Source organism: Rattus norvegicus, chromosome 19 (assembly GCF_036323735.1).
Source record: "Rattus norvegicus strain BN/NHsdMcwi chromosome 19, GRCr8, whole genome shotgun sequence".
NCBI lineage: Eukaryota > Metazoa > Chordata > Mammalia > Rodentia > Muridae > Rattus > Rattus norvegicus.
Genome location: NC_086037.1, coordinates 26,003,609 through 26,012,119, shown reverse-complemented (window position 1 = coordinate 26,012,119; position 8,511 = coordinate 26,003,609). Strand labels below are relative to the sequence as shown.

The following is an 8,511-nucleotide window of genomic DNA, read 5'->3' as shown; positions in this document are numbered from 1 at the left end:
CAGGTAGTGAGCTCAAGACCAGGCTGGGCATTGCTCAGCGCATGTGAACAGGTGTGCTTACATGGACATGTGTTTCCCCCACATGGTCACCACTTATCCAGGCACGGTGAATACTCCAAGGAGCTTTTTATGTTTTAACATTGTGTGTGTTTGTGTGTCCATACATACATATACACACATACATTCGTACATATACACGAATACACGTACCTGAAAACACATGCATATACATGACTATACACATTCATGCTCACACACACATATATACACACCTACATGCATACACACATGCACACACACACATACACACACATACACACATACACACATACATGCATACACACATACACATATACATACACACATACACACACATACAATACATATACACACATACAAATACACCTATACACACATATAGACAGACATATACACACATATACATATACAAGTATACACATACATGCATACACACATTCATATACACATGTACATACAGACATGTACATATATACTCACATACATGTAAGCACATGAGTGGAAGCCAGAGGACAGCTTGGCCCTTGGTTCTCTCCTTTTTACCACGTGGGTCCTGGGGATTGAGTCAAGCTCATCAGACTTGACAGCAAGCCCCTTTAACTGTAGAGCCCTCTTGTTGGCTGCCAGTTGCCTCTTTCCACAAATTCTATCCATGGTGGAATGTTTACAGTTGTTATTCTCATGATTCCTTCAGCAATAGCGCAGACATCATTTACACTGCATTAGGAGTTATAATTCATGTAGATGTCAGGAGAGCTGGAGGCATGGATCAAGAAGAGAGCCCACTTTCAATGTCATTATGTGGTATTGCCTTAGGCCCTTTTATACACTCCCCTGGCTTTGTCTGAGTATATGTTTGAGGGCTCTCTATGACTGTGCAAAGAAGTAAGAGCTACGGCTGGGCCACAAAATAGGAAAGTACTTGTTCATCCAAAAACAAAAACAAAAACAAAAAACAAACAAACAAACAAAAATAGCTCTAGGGTGAAATATTGGTGCTAGTGCTGAACTACACAGCCAGAAGGTATTTTTCTAAGTAAATAACACAATATTGGGGATGACAATATGATCAAATATCCTACAACATAAGTTTGCAATGTTACCTACATTTTATAAATCAAGTCTGACCACCGTTTTGGCTGTTTCCAATGATGTCTGAGTGCATCATCACGGGAATCCCAAAGAAAATCAGAAATGGGTTCTTGAAGCTGTTGCACAGGGCCAGTATAGACCTAAATACCACAGAGGAAACCTTGATTCTTATCACAAGGGATCATTCAAAATCCCTCTTGTCACATAACTTATGGCAAGACGTCACCTTTCCTAAACTTAGCCTTTTCCCCACGTGCTGCAGAAGGGAAGACCTGGTGTCAAGGGGTCTGGATTCAAACCACAGGACACTGAATTCATTTAAATAGGTGTAGTTTATTAATGCACACACCAATACAGCTCAACCAGAGCAACAGCTCACAACTGTGTACTGGACATTGCTAGGCCCCGCTCATTGCAAAATCCACATGGGCTCATGCACAAGTGCTGGAAATGCTTCGGTCTATGGGCCCTGACTCAGGCCATTTTACACATAATTGTTCCTATTTTCCTTGAATCTCTTGGGTCCTATGTGAAGAATACACTTGGGGAACTTGTTAAGATTAACAAACCTCATAACATACAGAACATAACAGAGTATGTGACCAGCACCACACAGTTCAACGTCAGAGTTTTTTGTTCTTTGTTAGTGTTTTTCTTGGCATCCATGATGTGGAGGCATATTACAGAGCAATAGGAAAGAGCTGGCTGCTGTGTAACAAATTCACTGCTATTAAGGTAGGTATGGGGGCAAGACCTCAGCAACAGCCCTTAAGATGGGAAGGAGATGATGTGTTTGATAACTGAAAGGAGCTGCCTCAGCTGTGTTTCTCTGCCTGATCAGTGCCCATTCAACATCACTCTGTCCCTGAAGAGGAATTCAAGGTCTGCCCCGTGCTGCCTGTGAGCCAGGAAGAGGCACAGAAAGGCAAGGCCACAGCACTGGTTTCCAATCCCTCAGTAATGCTGGATTTCCAATAATGTACTTGTATACACAAATACAGTGTGGTAAGTTGCAATAGATACTAATCATTTCTCACATAGGGCAGCAGTTGATTGCCTACAACTAATTCTATTAAAAAAAAGAAACCTGGCTCTTTTAGAAATATACAAAGAAATATCTAGGATGGTGGGGGATGAATTCTGCCATGGACTGAACTCGTGGAAGTGGGGTTGGGAGAACGATGCTGGTTAAATAGCCCACCAGGTTCACATTGTGTCAACTTGATTTAATCTAAGGACAAAGAAGTGGAGTATCTCTGATGGCTTTCTTCTAACCCTTTAAAGCATCACTGGGGTTTGAACTCAGAACTTCACACTTCTTGATGGGGCAACTACACTCAAGGAAGCTTAAGATTTCCATAGGCACAGTATTATGCTACATATACAGAGTAGATAATACTAAGATGTTCAGATGGTGATGTCCATTTGTATGCACTCTTAATGTGGACCTAAAAAAAGAGAGATCAAGGTCCTTAAAATAGAAAGATCAGTTCCAGTTGTTTTCTACCATTCCAAACAGAACGACTGGTAGGGAGAGAATGGTAAATAATCGAGAATTCGTAGATGATGCTTTGAATGAAGTGTGGATTTCTGTGCTGGTTTAAAACAGGGTCTCAAGTATCACATGTTGCCCTCTACCTGGCTGGCCAGGATCACTTTGAGCTCAGATAAACCTCCTTTCACTTTGCAATAAATAGGCTTATAAGAGTGGCCTCCAAGGACTGTGCGGACAGCATTAGCCTTTCACAGTTGAGGTGTGTAACCCACAACTATAGTTTTAGCCATGCTTTTCCATGTCTACCAGTTATTTCAGATTGTTGCTGTTATATGCCTGACAATCAAGGATGCAGAAAAATAACCTGATGCAGAGTAAGGACATGGTGATCACATGGTGATCTCATGGTGCCTCTTCCGTACGTTCATGATGAGGTTTGTTAAAATTCCAATATTGCAGAAAGCTTTATATAGGGCCCATCACGTTAAGGGTCACTATGCACTGTTCTATCTAAAATGGCCTAATCAGAACTGACTCCCATATAACATTTCCTGCAATCCTCATATGAGAAGCTTGAGCTTTTAGTTTTGACTTTTTCTTTTCTCGTTCTTTCTTATTTTTTGCTATATAAGTTGAGACAAAGATAGTTAAGGCCATGAATTTGCCCCCAAAATTTGAACTATGTATGTGATCAATCAATGTTAGTGTGTGCATTCTATAAAGTATTCATTTTTTACTATGATAGATGCTTTTGTGTTTGGTGTGGTGGCCATTTCCCAGTGTACAGGTGCAGGGACCTTGCTCTATCCACTTAATGATGTTTATAGCCTCATTTTAGACATTTCTGTGCACCTCCTATAACTCTTGACTATTTTATTTTTCTGATAGAAGCTCATGGTACATCTTACTCAGGCCTGTGAGCAGTGCTCCTTTGTCGACATTGGTGCAGAGAGGAGAACCCCACCACCAGCATGAGGTTCCCTTCACTGGTGGCTCCAATATTGCACTTTCCTCTGCCAACTGGTCTCCACACTTTTCCTAGCACCTTAAAAACTTCAACTCTTTCTCCTAAGGAATTTTCTGGCAATTGTCGATTGCTAAGCACATGACTTCATGAGTGTTCCCCTAATACACACCCATGTTGTAACCTACCATGCAGACTATTTCTTGATGTGATATAAAGCACCTGTACATAATGAGACAGGAGAACTTTTGACTGCATATTCAAGCTGGTGTGAAATATCAGGAAGTTTTAATGGCTAACATTGGTGAATGAGGACAATGTGAGTTATGATGAGACATTTTTTGGGAAAGATTTGAAAGGAAACATTCATTTAGATGCATAGGAATTACTAAGGTTTTTTATAATCAAGCCTTGAGGAAAATTTGGCTTTGGAAGCAGGAGATGCTCAGTGGCTCTGCCCCAGGAAAGTCTCCTGGAAAGGGCACCTCTGCTTATGCTCAGTACAGGGAGAACATTAGCAGGAGGCAAAGTCTGCTCCCCATGACATCTGCTGTCCCTTCTTGGACATTCTATTGTCTCCTAGAGAGTTCTGGCATCCTCTGTGATGTCACCAGTGTTGTAGTGACAACCAGTGCCCTAGTTTCTCTCAGTCTGAGTCTGGCGGTTACAAGCTAAGACATGTTTTCCCGTCTTCGCAAGCGTTTTGGGAGGGGGAACGTCGATTCTGGAGAGACTAGAGTGAAGGAGTCTGGCCTTTCGTCTCAAAGTAATGATGGACAAAGACAGCACTTCTGGGGAATGTGGAGTAAGTTCTGGGCAGTGTATTGTGAGCTTCCTGCCATGGTGGCTGCAGGTTTAAGCTGACCTTTCTAGCAATGGGCCACAGCAACTGGAGCATCTGAAAAGGAATTGAATTTCCACGAATATCACAATTCCTTAAAGTCAAGGATTTCAGAACTTTAGTTTCCCCATCCCCACTGGGAGGATATGGTAAGGCCAATGCTATTATACTGTGAAATTCTAGTCTTTACTTTTCAGTTCATTTGTTCTGTTACATTGATATAATAACACCATCAGGAGTCATGGAGGGTCCACCTTTTCTGAGTTTAGACAGGGCAGCAATGTATTTCACTATCATTGCTTCTTTAAATACAGTGGGTATCTGACAGTAGGAACAGGGAGAGAGTGTGCTCCAGGCAATAACCTTATGTTCTTAGACCTTCTCTGATTTCTTCTAACTGGCAGGGTCATCGTTTGCTTTATGTATTAGAGGTTGTATGTTACAAAAATTTTTCTACAATACCAAAACTATTTGGAAGGTGTAGACCAAGATTCAGCCTGTAACCTATTCGCACTTCTGGGGCATTTGGTATTTCACATAGGGACACTGATAAGTCTGTTGAATATATCCTCCCTGGAAATGCGTTTCAAATCCAAAGTTGTTGGCTTAGACTATCAGGGTAGGACATCTGAGTGTCTCCAATCACTCAAGTTTTGTGGATGGTGAATTTATCATCTGAGTTCTGAAGCCACAGGGGTGAGGGTCCTGAAACCAAGCTGTACCCTGTTCAGCTGATAATAATCCTGGAGAAGCCATCTCCATGGTACATGTAAGCACGTGATGTCCGGCATAGGGAACACCTGGCTGCTTACATCTCTTGGTCTCTATAGAGAAGTGGGAGAACTGAGATCCCCTGAGGAGGTCTCTTAAGCATAGACCAATCGCCTAGCAGTGACACTGGGTTCCTGGCTTGTTCTCCTGTTTAGGCCTAACTGTGGTCTATGTACACTCTATGCATTCTCCCCATGCAGGTTCACTTGTGTTCTTCTACCTACAGACTCTGGGAGAGAAACATCATCCCCTGGCACTGACCTAAGCAAGAATCAGGCCATGAAGGAAAAGGAGAGGCTGATTAAAGAGCTGCAGCTCATTACCGAGGAGAGAAATGACCTGAGAGATCGCCTGAGGTTTCTGACAGAGAGATCCATGAAGAACAGGTATGAATCACTCCAAATGCTCTTGTTTCATTCCTGGGTCTGCAAGGTCACCTTCTTCTTATCCTATTAAGGTTTTGGGTTCTAGAAAGCTGTGCCTCCCTAACCACCCTGTGCTAAACCTCACCTACCATATAGTGGAGATTCAGAACCTGACCCTTCCTGAGGAGTGAGATTGAAAATGGACTCATCTGCTTCCATTTATTGAAAAGCAGAACTTGTGGTCTGAATGAAGAATTCAGGGATAAAGTCAGGGAGAGTGAGTTCCCAGTGTGCATTTGCAAAGCCCTTGACAGCTGGTGGCTTTGCAAGATTGTAATTGCAGTGAGGTTATGGTGAGTCTCTGTACTTGCTAGGCAGGGGACTGAGTGCTGGCAGATCCAGGCAGCAGCCTGGGGTAATATAGGACCCACCCTGAGTTCATATATTCCTACATGCCGATGTTCATTGTATTCTATCATTTGGGGCCAGGCCACACTTCAGGCCAAATCCATATTATGAAGACCTGGAGAGAATGGAGGAGGCGGTCATGTCAATTCTGCACAACTTAGAGATGGAGAACACTGAGGTCCATGAGAACAACCATAAGCTGAAGAAGGAGATTACCTTCTCTAGGTAAGTCCTGGTCAGAAAGGCTATCACTTGTGGAATGGCCATTTCTGACTTTCTTTGTTCTGGATTGGACGGTTTTCAGCTCTGGTTCTATCTCTTGTGCTATTTACCCATCAGTGTGCCAGGGTCATTAGGACTCAGTTTTCAGTTCCATAAAAGACTGTTACTCATCCCACGATTGTCTAGGCATCTTAAGAAGGCTCTAGAGAGAACAGTACTGATTGAAGTCAGCAGAAGGTTATTAGGCTGCCCTGGACCTATGGTGTCACACCAGGTTTTACAAAACTCAGTGCGTGGACCACATGGTTAGCATGACCTTCTCTTGGTTCTACTGACCCCCTTTGAGGGTGTTGGCCCAGTACTAATTGATGTTGGCCCCATGCATTGGGCTTTCATGGATAGTTGTAGATCCATGTTCTTTCTCAGAGGTGTGGACACTAATTGGTGTCAGGCCAAGCAAACAATTTATTCTTCCCCGAATTAACACTTTATGGTTTGTGCAGCAGCCTTATATGTATCAAGATGCATTTTATTAAGTCTTCATGGGTATCTGGGACCTGGTAGAGTTAGTGGGACTTGGGAGTAGGAATGGGATAAAGGGGCAGCATGATTTTACTATGCAGACTGTTTTTCCAGAAACCTGCTCAGCCAGCTCCTGATGGAGAACACATGTAGGAAGAAGTTGGTCCCACTGAAGCAGGAGAGCAAGGAGATACATCTTGATTATGCACTGAACCAGAAATATTTGGTTGACTTCAACAAGAAAGATGAAGACCATCAACGGCCAGAACCAGCATTATCAGGTAGGGACGAGCAGATGTGTTAGCTTAACAATATCTGATAAAATTTGCCAATTTGATACATCTTTGCTTCTCTTACCACCATTCTAATTTACACTCACAACCAGCCAACCACCTCATGTAATGGAATTGTTCATTGCTCTGCCTATGCACAAGTATTCTAGGAAGTTAACCACTTTTCAGAAACTGAATTATTGTGCAAGTATATTTTGCTGCTCTTTTTGAAGCTGCAGTCTAGAAATGGTGACAGATGAATAACATATCTCATTATTGCATATCCATGTGATAGATTGGATCCTATGTAGAGTTTTGAACAATTTCTTGGTTCTTTGACAAATGACACTCTGTGGTCATGTGACCTCTTGTGTAGGAAGCACCTTTGGGATAAGAACCAAGTGCAAATGTCAAATTAGTACTTGTCATTGGCTTTATCCTTGGTGACATATGGACATCTCCTTTCTTCCTGCAACCCGATGAGGTCTCTTGCCATTGCCCTGTTCTTGGTTTGCACTGGTATATGTCTGGGTCCCATATTGGCAGCCCACATTACTGTGAGGCTCTCTGGAGATTTTGCCCTGCCCACAGAGTTAGCAACAATGATATCACTTAAAATGTCCATGTCGACTGTCCAATATAACTGAGGTGGTAGAAGGCAGCATTCTGACAGCTGGCTTGCATTTCCCCACCAAATCAGTGTCTGAAAAACTGCCTTCCTCTCCCAGGTCTCAGAAAGTGCAAGAGAGCTGGAATTGGACACACCCCAGTAAGAGAGCTTCCTGAAGAATAAGTTGCTTTCTCAGGTGTCCCTGATGACCAACATCCTGAATGGTAACAACATTTTTTGGATGAATATTCATCCTCTGCGTTAATTTGTCATTTCTTAGAGACCCTAAATTCATATACCACTAAGCAAGCCTGACTGATTGAGGTCTTACTTTCTTCTCTGAAAACAGCACCTGAGAGTCAAGTTGGGAGACCGCTTTTCATTATGTGTGCTAGAGGAGAAACAGCAATACATCTGTGCTTCTAAATGTTCGTTAAGAATATGCTTTTAGAAATATTTTTGTTATGATTTTAATTGAAGTTTTCTTTTTGTTGTTTCATATTTATATGTTCTTGTTACTATTTTTACTTTCAAATATTTTTAAATATTTTTATTCATTTTAATCCTGTTTTGTTGTAAAAATGTATTTGTTATGAATAAAAATTGAATTCTATCTCTTGACTCTTAAGACCATCATTCTTACTCAAGGGTTCTGTCCCTTCCTGTGGACCTAGAACTGACAGCTACGGATGGATCTCTGCATGTTCCATGGAGCCTTGGCTAATAAGTGAATTCAAAGTCACCAAGGGGTACCCAGTGTGATAGTGTCTTTTGTGTGGAGAATGTGGCTGTGTCTCAGACACACACTTTGTGATGTAATCACTGACACACTTTACCCAATTGTTAGGGTCCATGTGGTTCTTCTGAGAGAGCAGCAGATGCTCTACCCTGTGAGTCATCACCACAGCTC

General features: G+C 42.2%; 1 long non-coding RNA gene across 1 annotated transcript; it reads left to right on the top strand.

Moving 5' to 3' along the window:
• The first annotated feature begins 6,703 nt into the window (after positions 1–6,703).
• LOC134483471 (uncharacterized) lies at positions 6,704–8,154 on the top strand. The gene is made up of 3 exons (XR_010060315.1): positions 6,704–7,000; positions 7,720–7,825; positions 7,951–8,154. It is a non-coding gene; the product is annotated as an uncharacterized LOC134483471 (long non-coding RNA).
• Positions 8,155–8,511: the final 357 nt, after the last annotated feature.